Source organism: Nomascus leucogenys, chromosome 10, assembly GCF_006542625.1.
Source record: "Nomascus leucogenys isolate Asia chromosome 10, Asia_NLE_v1, whole genome shotgun sequence".
Lineage (NCBI taxonomy): Eukaryota > Metazoa > Chordata > Mammalia > Primates > Hylobatidae > Nomascus > Nomascus leucogenys.
The window spans coordinates 40543079-40564322 of record NC_044390.1 but is presented as its reverse complement, the minus strand read 5'-3'; the positions used below and the strand labels follow the sequence as shown (position 1 = coordinate 40564322).

Here is a 21244-nt window from a genome sequence, read left to right as displayed (position 1 = left end):
CCAGGATGAACTCGATCTCCTGACCTTGTGATCCGCCCGACTCCGCCTCCCAAAGTGCTAGGATTACAGGCATAAGCCACCGCGCCTGGCCATAACTTATTTAACCAATCTGTGGCCAATCATCATTTAGGCTTTTTCTAGTTTTTCACTGTAACAAACAATGCTGTAATAAATATCCTTTTGCATATATCATTTTACCTGTATATGAATTCTTCACAATTAATTCCTAAAAGTATAATTGCTCAAAGATTATACACATTTTAAGTTTGGATATACCTGGGTCAAACCAGTTTTCTTTTTTTGTTTTTTTTTGAGATGGAGTCTTGCTCTGTCACCCAAGCTGGAGTACAGTGGCGCAATCTCAACTCACTGCAAGCTCCACCTCCTGGGTTCACGCCATTCTCCTGCCTCAGCCTCCCGAGTAGCTGAGACTACAGGCGCCCACCACCACGCCCGGCTAATTTTTTGTATTTTTAGTAGAGACAGGGTTTCACCACGTTAGCCAGGATGGTCTCGATCTCCTGACCTCGTGATCCGCCCGCCTTGGTCTCCCAAAGTGCTGGGATTACAGGCGTGAGCCACCGCGCCCAGCCAGGTCAAACCAGTTTTCAATGTGCTTGGATTGTACAATCAGGTTGCAAGTGCTAACCAAAAAACAACTCATTTGCTTAGTTTGAGAAGACTTTTGGGGTTAATCGGTCTTGACTTAAGATAATTGAAACCCAGAAAATAAAAAATAATATTACTGAAACCTCAGGAAGATACTAAAATTAGTAACAGTAACAAGAGGAAGGAATTAAAAAGTATAAAATAATGTAGAAATGGACTAAATTCACATCACTGATGTTTTACAATAGCTTTCAAGTGTGAGTGTAGCCATAAAACTTGTAACAATTGTGTGTATTCTTTTTTTTTTTTTTTTTTTGCTCTGTCCCCCAGGCTGGAGTGCAATGGTGGGATCTCGACTCACTGCCTCCTCCACCTCCTGGGTTCATGCAATTCTCCTGTCTCAGCCTCCCGAGTAGCTGGGATTACAGGCATGTGCCATCACACCTGGCTAACTTTTGTATTTTTAGTAGAGATGGGGTTTCACCATGTTGGCCAGACTGTTCTCCAACTCCTGGCCAACTCCTGGCCAACTCCTGGTCTGCCTGCCTTGGCCTCCCAAAGTGCTGGGATTACAGGTGTGAGCCACCTCACCTGTCCAATTGTGTGTTATTCTTTTTTTTTTTTTTTTTTTGAAATGGAGTCTTGCTCTATCGCCCAGGCTGGAGTGCAATGGCACGATCTTAGCTCACTGCAACCTCCGCCTCCTGTGTTCCAGCTATTCTCCTGCCTCAGCCTCCCGAGTAGCTGGGATTACAGGCTCCCACCACGCCCGGCTAATTTTTGTACTTTTAGTAGAGACAGGGTTTCACCATGTTGGCCAGGCTGGTCTCAAACTTCTGACCTCAGGTGATCTGCCCACCTTGGCCTTCCAAAGTGCTGGGATTACAGGTGTGAGTCACCACACCCAGCCTTGTGTGTATTCTTTATAAACATCTTCACTTTAAGATGTTTAAAGTGCCCAAAAGAATAAGTTATACTAAAATACTAAAGGAAGACTACATTGTTTAAGGGGAAGAACTGAATTAGTGATCAATGTTTAAATGTTTAAGAAAATTTTGGTGTTTTGCTTATTAGCTACAAGAACTTAATAAACTTAAAATTATACAAACTATAAAGAGCACTATTATTCTCCATGCACCAAGCTTCTTGATCATTAAACAATTCATCAATTATTCCATGTAAAACTGACGACCCAGAAAGTAGCACCATGTTATCAATTATCTAATGGCTTCCTCTACCCATAGGCACTCACTCACTGCATTTCCCCAGATGAATACCAAAGGAATACAAGTGTCTCTTCTTTAAAACCTAAATGCACCCTTTGATATTATTATTACTATTACATATTAAGCTCTTAGTATTACTTTATCAATCAAATAGCCTATGATATGTAATAGCCAAGCATTGTGCCAGATACTAAAGAGTCAAAAATAATCCAGAAGGATCTGGAAACAGAGTTCCTTCTATATTCCTCATTTTAAGCCCTCCTTTCTGGTCTCTCCTCCTGGCCTTCCTCTGGTTAAAGGGATGTCTTCAAATGCTGTACCTTCCAAGCAGGATGGCATGAAACATTCCCACTTCAACAGCTTCATACCATGCTTGTTGCATTCTCAACACTCCTCGTCTTTGCCCCAGAGGGTAGCCTCCCAGGCTGAATTTTTACATCAGGAGATCTGCTCCTCTCTTTTAAATTCAGCCCTCATTAATGAAAAAAAAAAAAAAAAATGTCTTAAGAAATGAGAAAGAAAACTTCCTCAACTTGATGAGTAGCATCTACGAAATACCTACTGTTGGGAGAGACAGTCACCATGGGTCTCTCACATTCTTAGGCGTCTTGCTGGGTATGCCTAGAATGCAAGATTCTAACTACTCATTTCCCAGGGTCATTTATGCAGCTGATAACCTTGAGAGTCGAGATAAGAGCACAAACAGCAGGCTTGCTTCTGCTGACTATAAAAGCAATGGATTATCCAGGCTCAGTGTTCCTCAGTGGCTATGCCCATGCACTGCATGAATAGCATCCACGTAGACCCTCATGCTGTCCCCATGGGAGCTGAGAGAAAGAGGAACTGATAAACACTGATGCCTATGCTGCTTGCTGTGCCATGAGTAATAAAGTCTTTGTCTCTGATCCAGGGGTCTCATGTTTTCTGCCAGCATTCATGAAACTAACAGGCTAATGTATGAGCTTGTAGGAAAATATCAAATCCTAGAGCTAATATTATACCTAATGTTGAAACACTGAAAAATGTCCCGCTGAATCCAGGAAAAAAAGAATAATGTTTATTATCATCATTTCTTTTTAACAATGTACTAAAGGGCTTGGCCAGTACAATAGGGCACGATGAAGAAATAAAAGGTATAAAGATTGGTAGGAAAGAAAGAAAACTATCATTATTCACAGATGATAAGTTGCAGACATAGAAAATCCTAAATAATAAATTCTTAAAATTAGCAAGTGAATTAAACAACATGGTCTCATATAGGGACAATATACAAAAATCAATTGCATTTCTAGTAACGAGTAATTGGAAAATTGTTTAAAATGTAAATACTATTCAGAGTTTCAATAATAAACACCAAATACCCAGGTATAAAGCTATCAAAAAGTTACTAAAAACGACAAAAAATTGGTAAGAGAAATTAAGGAACTTAACAAATGCAGATATATACCATATGTACTATAGATTGAATATTGATGTCAATTCTCCCAAAATGAACACAGTTTTTGATTTTGTTTTTGAATCAGGGTCTTGCTTTGTCACCCAGGTCGGAGTGCCGTGGCACAATCAAAGCTCGCTGTAGCCTCAACCTGTGGGGCTCAAGCGATTCTCCCACCCCAGCCTCCTGAGAAGCGAGGAGTAGAAGCACGCCATCAAGTCCAGCTACATGTTTGGGGTTTTGTTTCTTTGTTTGTTTCCGTGTTTGCTTGGTTTTAGTTGTTTTTTATTTTTTTGTAGAGACAGGGTCTCACTCTGTTGCCCAGGCTTGTCTTAAACTCCTGGGCTCAAGCAATCCTCCAGCCTTGGACTCCCAGAGTGCTGGGATTACAGGTGTGAGCCACTGCATCAGGCCCCAAAATGAACACATATATTTGTAAAAAAAAAAAAACCCCAGCAAGGCTTTGGGGGGAATAAGGTAAAAATTAGCAAGTTGATTCTAACATTTATTTGGAAATTAGAAGAGCTTATAATAGCCGAGATAGTTTGGAAAAGAAAAAAAGTAGGAGGACTAAAACTACAGATTTCAAGACAGCAGTACAGACAAAAAATAAAACCAAACAGAATATAGAGTCCAGAAAGAGAGCCACATAGCCACATGTACATACTGTCACCTGATTTATGACAAAGACTCCATGCAATTTTTTTTCTTTTTTTTTTGAGACAGAGTCTTACTCTGTCACGCAGGCTGGAGTGCAGTGGCACGATCTTGGTTTACTGTAACCTCTGCCTCCCAGGTTCAAGTGATTCTCCTGCCTCAGCCTCTGGAGTAGCTGGGATTACAGGAGGCAGCCACCACGCCCAGCTAATTTTTTTTTTTTTTTTTTTTGAGACGGAGTCTCGCTCTGTCGCCCAGGCTGGAGTGCAGTGGCGCAGTCTCGGCTCACTGCAAGCTCCGCCTCCCGGGTTCACGCCATTCTCCTGCCTCAGCCTCCTGAGTAGCTGGGACTACAGGCGCCCGCCACCAGGCCCGGCTAATTTTTTGTATTTTTAGTAGAGATGGGGTTTCACCGTGGTCTCGATCTCCCGACCTCGTGATCTGCCTGCCTCGGCCTCCCAAAGTGCTGGGATTACAAGCGTGAGCCAATGCGCCCGGCCTAATTTTTGTATTTTTAGTGGAGACAGGGTTTCACCATGTTGGCCAGGCTGGTCTCAAATTCCTGACCTCAGGTGATCTGCCTGCCTCAGCCTCCCAAAGTGCTGGGATTACAGGCGTGAGCCACCTTGCCCAGCATCCATGCAATTTAGATGGGCAAGGACAATCTTTTCAATAAACAGTGCCGGAACAACTAGGCACCCAACTGGAAAAAAAAAATTAACTTTTACCCCATACATAAGAATTAATTCAAGAGGGATCACAGACTTAAGTGTGAATGTGAATGTTTAAAAGCTTTGGGGCCAGGCATGGTGGCTCATGCCTGTAATCCCAGCACTTTGGGAGGCCAAGGCCCACCGAGGCGGACGGATCACCTGAGGTCAGGAGTTCGAGACCAGCCTGGCCAACATGTTGAAACCCCATCTCTACTAAAAATACAAAAAAAATTAGCCGGGCATGGTGGCAGACGCCTATAATCCCAGCTACTTAGGAGGCTGAGGCAGGAAAATCGCTTGAACCCAAGAGGTAGAGGTTGCAGTAAGCTGAGATCACGCCACTGAACCCCAGCCTGGGCAACAAGAGTGAGACTTCGTTTCAAAAAAAAAAAAAAAAAAAGCACTAGTCATAAAAGACAAAGCACTAAATAAATATCTGCTACAAAAATGGGGAAAGACATAAACAGGCAATCTTTAAAAAGACTGAAATGCTCAAACACACTCATAATGAGAGAAATAAGAAAACAACAATGAGGGCTGGGCGCAGTGGCTTATACCTGTAATCCCAGCACTTCGGGAGGCCGAGTCTGGTGGATCACCTGAGGTCAGGAATTTGGGACCAGCCTGGCCAACATGGTGGAACCCCATCTCTACTAAAAATACAAAAATTAGCTGGGCGTGGTGGCACGCGCCTGTAGTCCCAGCTACTCGGGAGGCTGAGGCAGGAGAATCACTTGAACCCAGGAGGCGGAGGTTGCAGGGAGCCGAGATCGTGCCACTGTACTCCAGCCCGGGCAACAGAGCGAGACTCTGTCTCAGAAAAAAAAAAAAAAAAAAAGAAAATAACACTGAGGTACTATTTCTCATCTATTAGACTGGTGAAAACTAAAAAACATGACAACATATTCTGTTAGGTGGGCTGTGAAGGGAAACAGACATGCTCATACATATCAAGTAGGAATAAAAACCGGTACAGCAGTTCTAGTGGGGAATTTTGCAATACTTAACAAAACCACAAAGCACTTACCTTTTGACCCAGCAATACCGCTTCTAGGAATCTACCCTAAAGATACTCCTCCAGCAATAGAAAAATACATATATACAAGGTTATTGCAGCACTGTTTCTAGTAACAAAATATTATAAATGACCTAAATATCTATACGTAGGAAAGTGGTTCAATAAACTATGATAAATCCACAGGCTGCAGTATTATGTAACAATTAGAAAATAATTATGAATATCTCTTTAACTGCCTGAGGGTTATCCAGAATGTATCATTAAGAGAAAGAAACAATGTACAAAAGAGTGCCTAAAGAATGCTATCTTTAATGTAAAAAGAATACAGGTAACTCTTCATTTGTGCAAAAGAAACACAGCAAGGATAAAGCAGAAACAAATGAAGTTGAATATATACAAGGAGTCTGTGGGAACTAAGTTAATTTTTATTTATTTATTTATTTTGAGATGGAGTCTCGCTCTGTCGCCCAGGCTGGAGTGCAGTGGCATGATCTGGGCTCACTGCAAGCTCCGCCTCCCAGGTTCATGCATTCTCCTGCCTCAGCCTCTCGAGCAGCTGGGACTACAGGCGCCCGCCACCACGCCCAGCTAATTTTTTGTATTTTTAGTAGAGACGGGGTTTCACGTTAGCCAGGATGGTCTTGATCTCCTGACCTCGTGATCCGCCCGCCTCGGTCTCCCAAAGTGTTGGGATTACAGGAGTAAGCCACTGTCCCCTGGGAATGTTTTCACATTCAAAATAGTGTAGCCTGCTACAATCAACCAGGATGTGGGGGAACCCAAAATGCAACATCCTTAAATGTAAGAAAAATGTAAGAAAAAAAAAACCACACTGAAAAGAGTGGCAAAGAAAAGAACTAAATTGAGTAACGTTGGAAGATGTTTTTTTACTATATACTATAAGCTTAAAGAAAAAGAGCTACACAGAGATTCTCTACAGTAGTTAGTAAATGTTTTTTACACAGGTCCAGGTTGACAACTCTGAACTAATTTGCATGTATTCTAGGATAGAGCTAATTATTGATTCTGAGAAGCAGGTTTCTCACTGTTGGAAAATGAAGGAACAAGGAAATGGCCAAATTTGATGGGAGACAATTCTCCATGGGTCTTGCATGTTTCTGCGTATCTTGCAAGCAGAGGTACTAAGTGTTTTTGTTCTGCACTATTTTACCAAGTTGTTTATACAGTGAAGACTCTTGGAAGACAGAGTCGGTCTCCTTCTACAGCAAAGGGTAGGCATTCTAACTGTCCATTCCAAAAAATTCAGGTTTCCTCAGGTCAGGGAACACACAGATACCTGTGTATTTTGCATAATCCTGGGTGTATGACTGAATCAGTGCCGAGAGAATGTAGATATTCTGAAGATTGCCATGAGCAACAAAGCATCCTTTGTCTCTGACTCAGAAGTCTAATGTCTTCTGAACGTATCTGTGAAACTGACAAGCTAACTTACTAGCTTACAACTAGGGTAAAATCTCAGATAGTTCATAGTTCTTGGGAAAAGAAAATACCCTGTGGTACCGGAATAGAATTAAACATATGAGTGTAAACTGGTGTGTTTTTAACATATAAACAAATAAATAGACATAAATGTGCGTGTAGACATTTGTGTATTTTCTCACTCTCTCCACTGACCAGAACCAGAGCAAAGACATACCAGTAGCAATAAGCACACCAAGTGCCCAGATCTTGGTTCATAAATTCATTCTCCAATAAAAGAAACTAACGCTGCTTGGAGAAATTGCTGAGCCCAGAGATGGAAGAGGGAAAATACAAGATGAGCCTGGAACATCTTATGTCCCAGAAAGCAGGGTCGGGGGGAAGCTTTAAAAAATGATCACACGTTGAAAGGACACAAGAGCCAACTTAAGGAGCTTCTGATGGCCAAATATGGGAAAATTTGAACAGCAAAATAAATAAATAATAATAATAGAGAATAGAATAAAATAAATATCCATGAGTCCACAGGTAAATAATTGAATAAACAAATGGGGACAAAAGAAAAACTTCAGCTGAATTAAATGTAAAGGAGTTTCATTGAGCAATGAATGATTCGCAAATCAGGCAGCCCCCAGAATCACAGCAGATTCAGAGACACTCCAGGGATGCCTCGTGGTCAGAACAAATTTATAGACAAAAAAAGGGAAGTGACATACAAAAATCAGAAGTGAGGTGGAGAAACACCTCAACTGGTTACAAGTTCTTGTTTGCCTTTTTTTTTTTTTTTTTGAGACGGAGTTTTGCTCTTGTTGCCTAAGCTAGAGTGCAATGGCGTGATCTCGGCTCACTGCAATTCTCCTGTGTCAGCCTCCTGAGTAGCTGGGATTACAGGTGCACTCCACCACACCTGGCTAATTTTTTGTATTTTTAGTAGAAATGGGGTTTCACCATGTTGGTCAGGCTGGTCTCCAACTCCTGACCTCAGGTGATCCGTCTGCCTCAGCTTCCCAAGGTGCTGGGATTATAGGCACGAGCCACTGTGCCCGGATGGTGTTTGCCTTACTTAACACAGTTTGAACACTCAGCAGTGTTGCTGCTGGGATTAGCCAACACTCAGCTTGTTACAGGCACATACACTGTTACAGGCACACAAGTTAGGTTTGCAATTCTGTCTACCTATTAGGTTACAGTTCGTCCATAAGGACTCAAATATAGAAGTACAAAGTCCTTCTCAGGCCACATTTAGTTCACATTAACAGGAGGAAGAAGAGACAGCTCTTCCTTATAGTAGAATTTGAATTATCAAAGTGTAAGAAATGATAGAAGGAGAAAATCACCACTAGGCAAACATCACAGTAATAATTGTTACAGGTAAAAATTATCAATGAATGTTAAAACTAATCGGTGAGAAAGCATGATGAGAAACAGGATTTTGGCATAGTTTCTTTCTTTTTTTTTTTTTTTTTGAGATGGAGTCTTGCTCTGTCACCCAGGCTGGAGTGCAGTGGTGCGATCTCGGCTCACTGCAAACTCCACCTCCCAGGTTCACGCCATTCTCCTGCCTCAGCCTCCCAAGTAGCTGGGACTACAGGCGCCTGCCACCACGCCCAGCTAATTTTTTGTATTTTTAGTAGAGACGGGGTTTCACCGTGTTAGCCAGGATGGTCTCGATCGCCTGACCTTGTGATCCGCCCTCCTCGGCCTCCCAAAGTGCTGGGATTAGAGGCGTGAGCCACCATGCCCAGCCATTTTTACATAGTTTCAAATTATTTCCCCACAAGATACTTATTAAATAAAGTGGGAAAGCAGTAATTTTACAGAGGAGAAATCTGGCAAACAACACTGTTACCAAATTTTCAAAGTTAACATTGCTAATAATGAGATATACTAATATATGTGTCTCCTGATATGACACATTGAGAAGAGTTCAACATCATTTCTGTGATCTTCTTGCCAAAACTGCCCAGTCTAAATCTAACCATAAGGAAACATCAGGCAAATGCAAATTGAAAGATATTCTACAGGCCGGGTGTGGCAATCCCAGCATTTTGGAAGGCCAAAGCAGGAGGATGGCTTGAAACCAGGATTTCAAGACCAGCCTGGGCAATAATAGCAAGATGCTATCTCTACAAAAAAAAAAAAAAAAAAGAAAATAGCCAGGAGTGGTGGTGTGCACCTGTGGTCCCAGCTACTCAGGGGCTGAGGTGGAAGAATTGCTTGAGCCCTGGAGGTTGAGGCTGCAGTGAGCCATGGTCATGCCACTGCATTTGCACTCCAGCCTGGATGATGGAGCAAGACCTTGTCTATTAAAAAAAAAAAAAAAAAAAGGGGCCGGGGCTGGGCGCGGTAGCTCATGCCTGTAATCCTACTACTTTGGGAGGTCAAGTCGGACAGATCACCTGAGGTCAGGAGTTTGAGACCAGCCTGGCCAACATGGTGAAACCCCATCTCTACTAAAAATACAAAAATCAGCCAGGGGTGGTGGCAGGTGCGTGTAATCCCAGTTACTTGGGAGGCTGAGGCAGGAGAATCGCTTGAACCCAGGAGGCAGAGGTTGCAGTAAGCTGAGATCGCACCATTGTACTCCAGCCTGGCGGAAAAGAGCGAGACTTCGTCTCAAAAACAAACAAACAAACAAAAAAAAAGCGGTCAGACGCAGTGGCTCACGCCTGTAATCCCAGCACTTTGGGAGGCTGAGGCAGGTAGATCACGGCACGCAGGCAGGATTTCGAGACCAGCCTGGCCAATACAGTGAAACCCTGTCTCTGGTAAAAATACAAAAATTAGCTGGGCGTGGTGGTGCGCTCCTATAGTCCCAGCTGCTCGGGAGGCTGAGGCAAGAGAATCACTGGAACCCAGGAGGCGGAGGTTGTGGTGAGCCAAGATCGTGCCATTACACTCTAGCCTCCGTGACAGAGACTCCATCTCAAAGAAAAAGAGAGAGAGAGAAACAGAAAAGAACAAAAAAAAAGATATTTTACAAAATAACTGGCCAGTACTCTTCAAAAGTGTCAAAGTCCTAAAAGATAAAAAGGATTAAAGAACTCTCAGAGATGGAAGGAGACTAATGAAACAAGACAATTCAATGTGGGACCTTGGATTGGATCCTGAAACAGTAAAGAAAATTTAGCAAAATTTGAAAAGGGCTCTAATTTAATTAAAAGCGTTCTATCAGCATAAATTTCCTGGTTTTCATCATTGTACTATGGGCACCTGCAGAGTATTTGCAAATTCCTTATACTGTGTTCACAACATGAAAATAAAATTTTAGGCCAGGCATGGTGGCTCACACCTGTAATCCCAGCACTTTGGGAGGACAAGGCAGTTGGATCACCTGAGGTCAGGAGTTTGAGACCAGCCTGACCAACATGGTGAAACCCTGTCTCTACTAAAAATACAAAATTAGCTGGCCGTGGTGGTGCAAGCCTGTAATCCCAGCTACATGGGAGGCTGAGGCAGGAGGATCACTTGAACCTGGGAGGTGGAGGTTGCAGTAAGCTGAGATCATGCCATTGCACTCCAGCCTGGGCAGCAAGAGCGAAACTCTGTCTCAAAGATAAAAAAAAAGAAAGAAAAGAACATTTTTAAAAAATTTAAAAAGGGGAAAGTGCGCACAAAAAAGAGGATATACAAATGGCCAGTAAACATACAAAAAGGTGCTGAACATCATTTCACATCAAGGAAATACAAATTAAAACTATGATGAGGCTGTGTGCAGTGGCTCACACTTATAATCCCAGGATTTTGGGAGGCTGAGGCGGGTGGGAGTTTCACATGGTGAAACTCCGTCTCTACTAAAAATACAAAAATTAGCTGAGTGTGGTGGCATGCACCTGTAATCCCAGCTACTCGGGAGGCTGAGACAGGAGAATCACTTGAACCTGGGAGGTGGAGGTTGCAGTGAGCTGATATCACACCACTACACTCCAGCCTGGGCGACAGAGCGAGACTCTGTCTCAAAAAACAAAACAAGACAAAACAAAACAAAACAAAACAAAAACCTATGATGAACCTGCACCACACAACCAATAAAATAGTTAAAAGACTAACCGTACCAAATTACGGAGAGGATATGAAGCAACTGGAACTCTCATACATTGCTGGATGGAGTGTAAACTGGAACAACCACATGAGAGCTTGGTAGTATCTATTAAACATGTAGCCTACCCTATGATCTAGCGATGCCACTCCTAAGTATTAACCCAGGAGAAAAGCCTTCATGTGTTCACCAAAAACACGGTAGAGTGTTCACAGCTGCAGCATCATTTGTAACAGCCCCAAATTGGAAGCCACCCAAATATCCATCAACAATGTAATCGACTAATATACAATATATCCCCAGTGTAATGAGAACTAAGTACAATTACACTGAACAACATGAATGAATTTCACAAACATAATATATAGCAAAAGAAGCCTGGCATAAAACAGTACATGCTGTATAATTGCATATATACATGAAGTTCAAGAATGTGTAAGACAGCCAGACACACTGGCTCATGCCTGTAATCCCAGCACTTTGGGAGGCCAAGGCGGGCAGATCACCTGAGGTCAGGACTAGCCTGGCTAACATGGGGAAACCCTGTCTCTACTAAAAATACAAAAATTAGCCAGGCGTGATGGTGGACGCCTGTAATCCCAGCTACTTAGGAGGCTGAGGCAGAATCGTTTGAACCCAGGAGGCGGAGGTTGCAGTGAGCCAAGATTGCATCACTGCACTCCATCCAGCCTGGGCGACAAGAGCGAGACTGTCTCAAAAAAAAAAAAAAAAAAAAAAAGAATAGGTAAAACTAGTTAATGATAGAATTCTGAATAGATTGTGTGGGGGAGAAATTACTGAGAAGGGGTATGAGGAAACCATCTCAGGTCCTGGCAAAGTTCTTTGTATAGATCTAGGAGTGTTACACAGCTGTACACTTAAGATTTGCACACTTTATAGAGGCTCTATGTATCTATTGACAGCCTTCTGCTCTGTTGTTGCCCAGGCTGAAGGGCAGTGGTGTGATCACGGCTTACTGCAGCTGCAAAGTACTGGGCTCAAGCAATCCTCTCATCTCAACCTCCTGAGTAGCTAGGACTTATAGGTGCCAGCCACCATACCCGGCTAATTTTTTATGTATGTATGTATTTATGGTAGAGTTAGGGTCTCACTATGTTGCCCAGGCTGGTCTCCAACTCCTGGCCTCAAGTGATCCTCTCACCTTAGCCTGGCAAAATGCTAGGATTACACACATGAGCCCCCACACCTGGCCTAAAAAAATTTTTTAACTCTTGGAACTATGCTTTGGTAGGGATATGGAGCAATAAGATATTTCAAACATTGCTGTTCAAGTACAAATTTGTGCAGCCACTCGGGTATATATATATTTTGACACTGTTAAGTAAAGTGGAAGATATATGAACCAGCAATTCTGCTGGTAAATAAACTCACGCATGTGTATCCCATGTGAAAGAATGTTTGTGGCTGTGTTGTTTATAAAAAAAAACCTATAAATAACTAATAGGGCATCATTACTAGAAAGGATGAATAATTGTGGTATACTTCAGAAGGCAGAATACAATATAGTAAAGAAATTGAATTAACAGCGATTTTATCTAATAGGGATGATTCACAGAATTGTAAAAATAAACCAAAGACAGTATGACAACATTCATATAAAGTTTTAAAACGGGGAAAAACTGGAGTATAATGCCTAGAGAATTAAACATAAGTGATAAAACCTCACACTGTGTGACTTACCCAGCCACACAAACCTGATCACACTCCCACCATGGGGACATTCAGCTACAGACAATCCACGCCCAAAGCAACAGGGTCGCACACGCAGGGCCTCTATCGGTCACATAAGCACAAGTGCACACTTACCGGGGAGACAGTCACAGTCACAACCACATTGTCACAGTCGGCGCACACCTGTACCTGGTCAGTCACGATCACACATTAACCACAGCTACACACACACAGATAGAAACATGTAGTTACTCGCAGGTATCCCCACCTGAACTCAGCCGCACACAGTCACACAGCACATAGTCGCATATCACTACGGGGACAAACGCAGTAACACTCAACCAGGCACCAAGCTCCCCACAGCCGCACACACAATGCCGCACGTGGTCCCGCTCCCTCTCACACACACCAGCAGCCACAGTCTCCGAGGCCGTGCTGCACACGGTGTGAGCGCTGGAAACACACTCATCACAAGAGCAGCCTGTCACAATCACGCGATCATTCACACACCTCCACACAGACGCAAGCGCACACTTTCAATCTCACCTCCACCGCCGCACAAAGCCGAGGCTCGGCCCCCGGCCCCGCCCTCTCCCGGGTTCCTCACCTCAGGCCTTACGAGCTTCCGAAGCAGCAGAACCCTCCCCGGTACTGGGGTAGTTGCTGGTAAAGCCCTGAGGGTCCCGCCAGCGCGTGACTTGGAGGTTGAATTACCGCGAGAAGTACAGTCTTGCCGAGGAGACCTCTGGGAAGCATAGTCAGAGACGTATCAAGGCCAGACAAGATGGCTCCCGATCGTCAGAATTCCTGTCCGCGCCTAGCGTCAGCCCCGCCGAAAGGATCGCCCCCTCGTCAAACTGCTCGCGCCCCAGAGGCCTCATGGAGCCCCGGCTCAGCCTCGGGCCTTGGCCCCCAAAGAAAGCCACTCCGACCTGTTTGAGATGGGCTTAGTTCCCGCTCCCGTCCTACTGCCCCCAGGCGCTGGACAGCCTCAGAAAGAGGACAAGTCTGCATGGAAAGATAATCGCACAACTGAGCCTTCTGGGAGATGTAGTTCGGAGCTGGGAAGGCGGTTGGACCCTCCGAAAGTCATCTTAATTGCTCTCACAGATAAGCCGGCGCTGGGCTGCAGGCCCGAGTACTGTGCGCCCAGAGTGCGCAGGCGCAAACATCCTGGGTTGCTGTTTTGGCCTCTTTGTTCGGACGTGAATTTTGTTTAGTGCTCGTTAGTGCAGAGGGGTTATGGGACCAGAGGTTGTGAGACTCAAAACTGGTTGGGGACGCAGAAGGGGTGTAGACCAGGAACGTGCGACGTGATGGGGGGAGGTCGAAGGGAAAGGAATCGCCAAACGTGGGACGGGTTTGGAGAGGCAGAAAGAGAGGAGTCTGAAATTGCAAAGGGCAGGTGTTATTCTGACTTCTGTGTGCTTTGTGATAAATGAGTGGGACAGGAAGTAAGAGGAGTTTCACTTTCTCCTTCTGCAATTATTTGTGTACTTGGACTAAGTGTATCTCATGGCCAGTATTTGACTGCTTTTGACCTATAAAGGTATTGTGTACACAGTCATGCATAGTTTAATAATAAGGATATATTCTGGCCGGGTGCGGTGGTTCACGCCTGAAATCCCAGCACTTTGGGAGACTAAGGGGTTTGAGACCAGCCTGGGCAACATGGTGTAAACCCCGTCTATACAAAAAATGCAAAAATTAGCTGGGCGTGGTGGTGTGCGCCTGTAGTCCCAGCTACTCGGGAGGCTGAGGCGGGAGAATCGCTTGAACCCAGGAGGCAGAGGTTGCGGTGAGCCAAGATTGCGCCACTGCACTCCAGCCTGGGCAACAGAGTGAGACTTGGTCTCAAAAAAAAAAGGATACATTCTGAGAAATGTGTTGTTGGGCAATTTCATCATTGTGTAATAATTTCATCATTATAGAGTGTACTGACACAAACCTAGACAGTATAGCTGACTGAACACTTAGGCTATATGGTATAACCTGTTGCTCCTAAACTACAAAGCCATACAGCATGTTACTGTACTGAATACAGTACATGTACTGAATACAGTTGGAACATTGTAGGGACCAGCCCCACAAGGTCTGTGGGTTTTTCTCCCCATGTGCAGAGACAAGAGGTGGTAGAAATAAAACAAGAAGTGGTAGAAATAAAGACACAAGACAAAGAGATAAAAGACAGCTGGGCCCAGGGGGACCACTACCACCAAGATGCAGAGACTGATAGTGGCCCCGAATGCCAGGCTGTGCTGTTATTTATTGGATACAAGACAAGGGGGCAGGGTAAGGAGTGTGAGCCATCTCCAATGATAGGTAAGGTCACGTGGGTCACGTGTCTACTGGACAGGGGGCCCTTCCCTGTTTGGCAGCTGAGGCGGAGAGAGCGAGAGAGAGAGACAGAGAAGACAGCTTATGCATTATTTCTGCATATCAGAGACTTTTAGTACTTTCACTAATTTTGTTACTGCTATCTAGAAGGCAGAGCCCAGGTGTACAGGATGGAACATGAAAGCAGACCAGTAGTGTGACTGCTGAAGCACAGCATCACAGGGAGACGGTTAGGCCTCCAGATAACTATGGGCGGGCCTGACTCACGTCAGGCCCTCCACAAGACATGGTGGAGTAGAGTCTTCTCTAAACTCCCACGGGGAAAGGGAGACTCCCTTTGCTGGTCTGCTAAGTAGCGGGTGCTTTTCCTTGGCACTGACGCTACTGCTAGACCGCAATCCGCTTGGTAACAGGCGTCTTCCCAGACGCTGGCGTTCCGCTAGACCAAGGAGCCCTCTGGTGGCCCTGTCTGGGCATAACAGAGGCTCACACACTTCTGGTCACTTCTCACCATGTCCCTTCAGCTCATACCTCTGTATGGCCTGGTTTTTCCTAGGTTATGATTGTAGAGTGAGGATTATTATAATATTTGAATAAAGAGTAATTACTACAAACTAATGATTAGTGATACTTGTGTATAATCATAGCTGTGTCTATATCTAGTATAACTCTTGTTATTTTGTATATTTTATTATACTGAAACAGCTCATGCCCTCAGTCTCTTGCCTCGGCACCTGGGTGGCTTGCCGTCCACAGAACACAATGTTAAGTATTTATGTATCTAAACATATCTAAACACACAAAAGGTACAGTAAAAAAAAACAGCATAAAAAGTAAAAAATGGTACACCTGTATAGAGTACTTACCAAGAATGGAGGCTGCAGGACTGGAAGTTGCTCTGGAGAGTCGATGAGAGGTGAGTGAATGTGAAGGCTAGGACATTACAGTACAACACTCTAGACTTTATAAACTCTGTACACTTAGGCTACACTACATGTATTTAAAGTTTTTCTTCCATAATAAATTAACCCTTGCTTGCTGTAACTTTTTTACTTTATAAATGTTCAAATTTTTAAAAGCTTTTTGACTCTTCTGTAATATCACTTAGCTTAAAACACAAATACATTGCACAGCCCATGTGGGATCCGTATCTCTTGGTAAGGAAATGTTCCAGGTTAGATGTCATTCTTATGTGGCCACATAGAGGTAGAAAGACTGCATATATGATACCACCTTTCCCAACCACGGGTTCATGTTCTAACATATCACAACAATGCCCAATATTTATGGGGTCATAGAAAATAGGATTCACTATGGTTGGAGAATTTCCAGAGCCAATTTAAGTTCAGGAATGCTGGCAATGAGAATGATGAGTAGGAATCAGTGTAATGACTTACATAGTTGAAACAATTAACTGGGCCAGGCGAGGTGGCTCAGGCCTGTAATCCCAGCACTTTGTGAGGCTGAGGTGGGCGGATCACCTGAGGTTAGGAGTTCGAGACCAGCCTGGGCAACATGGTGAAACCCCGTCTCTACTAAAAATACAAAAATTAGTTAGGCATGGTGGTGCACACCTGTGATACCAGCTACTCGGGAGGCCAAGGCAGGAGAACCGCTTGAACTTGAGAGGCGGAGGTTGCAGTCAGCTGAGATCACGCCACTGCATTCAGGCCTGGGTGACAGAGCAAAGACTCCACCTCAAAAAAGAAGTTAAAATAAAACATATAGCCATTATTTTTCTGTTTGGGGCAATTTTAAAGTTTTTCTTTTGTCACAAAAACAGGAATGTACCCATGCAAAGGCTCGAAATAGGCCATCTTTTTTTTTTTTTTTTTTTTTTTTTTGAGTTGGGAGTTTCGCTCTTGTTGCCCAGGCAAGCTGGAGTGCAATGGCACGATCTTGGCTCACCACAACCTCCATCTCCTGGGTTCAAGCGATTCTCCTGCCTCAGCCTCCCAAGTAGCTGAGATTACAGGCATGCACTACCACGCCTGGCTAATTTTGTATTTCTAGTAGAGACGGGATTTCTCCATGTTGGTCAGGCTGGTCTCAAACTCCCGATCCCAGGTGATCTGCCCGTCTCGGTCTCTCAAAGTGCTGGGATTACAGGCATGAGCCACCGTGCCTGGAAAATAGGCCATCTTTTTAAACAAAAAGGCAATGATTCATAAAAGTCTGTGAATAGAACATGTAACTAGTTGATACAAATCTAATAGGATTTGTTAAAAATCAGTCAAATCTAATACATCTGAAGTATTCTTGTATAAAATACCACATGAAGAAAAGAAGACTATTAATGTCTTAAAAAAATGGGTTTCTTCATAGACAATATGACAAGTTACCATTAAAAGCGTTTCAGGAGACATAAGGAAATGCAACATTATTCTTCCTGAACACTTTTAGTTCAAGACTTTCCACTCAATAAAATAGGAAAGGATCTGAAATTGAGAAAATATATTTGAGTACAAACAGCTTGTGAAACGTAATACCCTTTTTTTTTTTTTTGCATCATCAGAGGGTTTTAATGAACTTAAAACCAACTTGCCCACTCAGTATGCAATTCAGATGTGAGTGAGGGGCCGGGCGCAGTGGCTTATGCCTGTACTCCCAGCACTTTGGAAGGCCAAGGCGGGTGAATCACCTGAGGTCAGGAGTTCGAGACCAGTCTGGCCAACTAAAAATAAAAAAATTAGCTGGGTGTGGTGGCGTATGCTTGTAATCCTAGGTACTTGGGAGGCTGAGGCAGGAGAATCGCTTGAACCTTGGAGGCAGAGATTGCAGTGAGTCCAGATCTCACCATTGCACCCCAGCCTGGGTGACAGAGCAAGACTCCATCTCAAAACAGAACAAAACAAAAAAAAACAGATGTGAAAGGAGAGAGGTGTCTCACAGGAGCCTGTACTGTCTTCAATCCTATGTGTGCAGGTATCTACCACAGGCAAACAGTTTCTCCTCATTTTGTAGTAATATGATCTTGCTACTAGCAAAAAGAGGTAAACAGCCCCTGTAGAATGAAGGCACTAGAGTCACAGGATGAAGCTTTCCTCTTAATATTTTTTAATTTGATGTTTGAACTCTTTTTTTTTTCCCCCCCTTGAGACAGTCTTGCTCTTTCGCCCAGGCTAGAGTGTAGTGGCAGGATCTTGGCTTTCTGCAACCTCCACCTCCTGGGTTCAAACAATTCTCCTGCCTCAGCCTCTGGAGTAGCTGGGATTACAGGCGCTCGCCATCACACCCAGCTAATTTTTGTATTTTTAGTAGAGACGGGGTTTCACCATGTTGGCCAGGCTGGTCGCGAACTCCTTACCTCAGGTGATCCACCTGCCTCGGGCTCCCAAGTGCTGGGATTACAGGCGTGAGCCACCGCGCATGGCCTGATGTTTGAACTCTCAATGCAGCATTCTAGAGAAGGGTGTTCGGGATCTCCTGTGCCCAAGGGACTGATAAAGAAAAAAGCTCTATTTATTATTTGGGTTTTGATGCACAGATGAAAAACTTAACACACAGTAACGGAAGTCGGTTGTTAGTAAATCACATCCTAGTCTTTCAGCACTTCCATAAGCAGATGACATCTTCAGTTGTCTAGCCCTTGTAATTTCAGCACTGCAACATCAATGATGCCTATGTCCAGAATCAGTTAAAAATGCCGTAATTTTTTTCTCTTAGTTCATCTATTTTTCACTGGCTCACGATCCCAAGTGTATCTGAATGATTACCTTTGGGCATTCTCTGCTATTGCTTATTAGGGTGCTCTCGATTGTCCCCATGTTTTGTGGGCTGGTTGGGAGGGGGAGCTCGGGAAGGATGTGTCACTCTCGGGAGGTTGTAAGTCATTAGGACGCCTCCAGGGATGATTCCTTCCGTGGCTGCAGGAAGTCCTCCTGGAGCCACACCCACGATGCCTGGCAGATATCTGTACGTTGTACCGTTGAGCTCCGGATGAATTGCTTGCTGGTCTATTGCTGACCAAGGCACTGATGTGACAAATAATTCCTTGTTCACACAGTTTCTTAAGCTTTCTGGGACACGACCTGTGAATGCTCCGCGGATCTCGGTGGCAGCTGCCTCCTTCATCTCCAGTGACGCCTGCTTGCTTTCCCAGGCAGTGTGAGGAGTGAAGATGAGATTTGGCGCATCTTTCAACGGAGCCTGGGCAAAGCTAAAGGGCTCCGATTCGTGCAAGCCAAGGGCTGCCCCTCGTATCCTGTCCTCCTTGAGAACCTGTGCTAAGGCTTTCTCGTCCACCAGGCCACCACGGGCTGCGTTCACAAGGAATGCTCCCTGTCTCATCTGTTTTATAGTAAAGTCATTGATGAGGTGGTGGTGATGTTCATTGAGATTGCAGTGCAAGGAGATGCGATCACTCTGATACAGCAAACCCTGCAGGGTGTATCAGGGTCCCCTTTGCACGCCCTGGGACCGCTCTATCCCGTCCTACAAGTAGGGGTTATAAAATAACGACGCTGAATCCAAAGGCCTTGGCTCGAACTGCAACCGCCTGCCCTGTACAACTGAAGCCCGTGAGGCCTAGCGTCTCCCACGAATGAGGGCTACTCCCGAGGCCACCTCGAGGATCTGCTCCACGCTCTGAACCCGCGTGCCTTCCCACAGTGCCTGGTACAGCCACGTGTTCCTCTGGCACAGATTGAGGATGTGGCAGATAGTGGAGTCGGCTGCCTCTTCCACGGCTGCGGAGGGGATATTGCACATAGTAATCCGGAGCTCGCTGGCAGCCTTGATGTCCACGTTGTCGTAGCCACTTGCCTATCCACACGATCACTCTCAGGGCCTTGAACTTCTCCAGGTCCTCCCTCGTTTAGAATCTTCTCGTGGATCTCCTGCGTGGACTGTGTGTCACAGAAGGCCACAGTGGCCAGGTCCTTCAGGATGGGCATCTCCATGGTGTGGTCACAGCCATCCAGTGGCGCCAGCAGCGGGAGGGGGTGCAGGGGGCTGTTCGTGATCTGGGAATGGATAGCTTCACAAATTCTTTCCAATCACTGTCTCATGATTTTGTGCTTATCCACCAGGGCCATTCTTTATGGAACTTTGCAACTCTCAGATCAAAAGGCAAAGCAGGCCTGGCATGGTGGCTCATGCCTGTAATCCTAGCACTTGGGAGGCCGAGGCAGGCAGATCACTTGAGGTCAGGAGTTTGAGACCAGCCTGGCCAATATGGGGAAACACTATCTTTACTAAAAATATAAAAATTAGCTGGGCATGGTGGCACGCTCCTGTAATCCTAGCTACTCGGGAGGCTGAGGCAGGAGAATCGCTTGAACCCAGGAGTCAGAGGTTGCCATGAGCTGAGATCATGCCACTGCACTCCAGCCTGAGTGACAGAGTGAGACTCTGTCTCCAAAAACCAAACCAAAACAAACAACAACAACAAAACAAAAGGCAAAGCAGTCCTCTAAAAACTTACGGAAACTTGCAGGAGTGTGTGTGCATGACACCACTATGAACCCAATATATGTCTGTCCACAAACTCTATAGTTCACAGGATGAACTGTCCATCTTTTTTTTCTTTCTTTCTTTCTTTCTTTTTGTCGCCAGGCTGGAGTGCAGTGGTGTGATCTCAGCTCACTGCAATCTCCACCTCCCGGGTTCAAGCGATTGTCCTGCCTCAGCCTCATGAGTAGCTGGGATTACAGGTGCGTACCACCACACCTGGCTAATTTTTGTATTTTAGTAGAGACGGGGTTTCACCATGTTGGACAGGATGGTCTTGATCTTATGAACTCGTGATCCACCTGCCTTGGCCTCCCAAAGTGCTGGGATTACAGGTGTGAGCCACTAGCTGTCCATCTTTTTAAGGGAATGCAGCTTCATTAGTTCAAAAACATTTAAGGTGATGAAACCCTCGTCCTGGGCAGTCAGCATCCACAGCGGAAAGGCTCCCACCCCTCCCACCACACCTCGAGGCTGTGCTGCCTCAGTTCAGCGCAGCATGGCTCCTGGTTCAGTCCCTCGCTCCTCGGGCCGCTCCCAAGCCACCTTAAAATGACACACTGAATTTGGATTATTATTATCTTTTTTTTTTCAGATGGAGTCTTGCAGTTGTCGCCCAGGCTGGAG

General features: G+C 44.7%; 1 protein-coding gene and 2 pseudogenes across 6 annotated transcripts in view; 1 reads left to right on the top strand and 2 right to left on the bottom strand.

The window, feature by feature from the left end:
* ZNF566 (zinc finger protein 566) overlaps nt 1-14282 on the bottom strand; it is a 47002-nt gene extending 32720 nt beyond the window's left edge. For 3 of the 6 annotated variants that reach the window (XM_030820064.1, XM_012500277.2, XM_012500279.2), the window contains exon 1: nt 13437-14282. The gene's annotated coding sequence lies outside the window, so the exon portion shown is untranslated. Of the gene's footprint in view, nt 1-5667; nt 5807-10931; nt 10966-13436 lie in introns of those variants that run through there. The other 3 variants (XM_030820067.1, XM_030820070.1, XM_030820068.1) reach the window with 3 other exon arrangements.
* Nucleotides 13614-14276, top strand: LOC115836939 (annotated as a pseudogene).
* Nucleotides 14283-18898: 4616 nt separating the features above from the next.
* On the bottom strand, nt 18899-20202 carry LOC100583130 (annotated as a pseudogene).
* Between the last annotated feature and the right edge of the window lie 1042 nt (nt 20203-21244).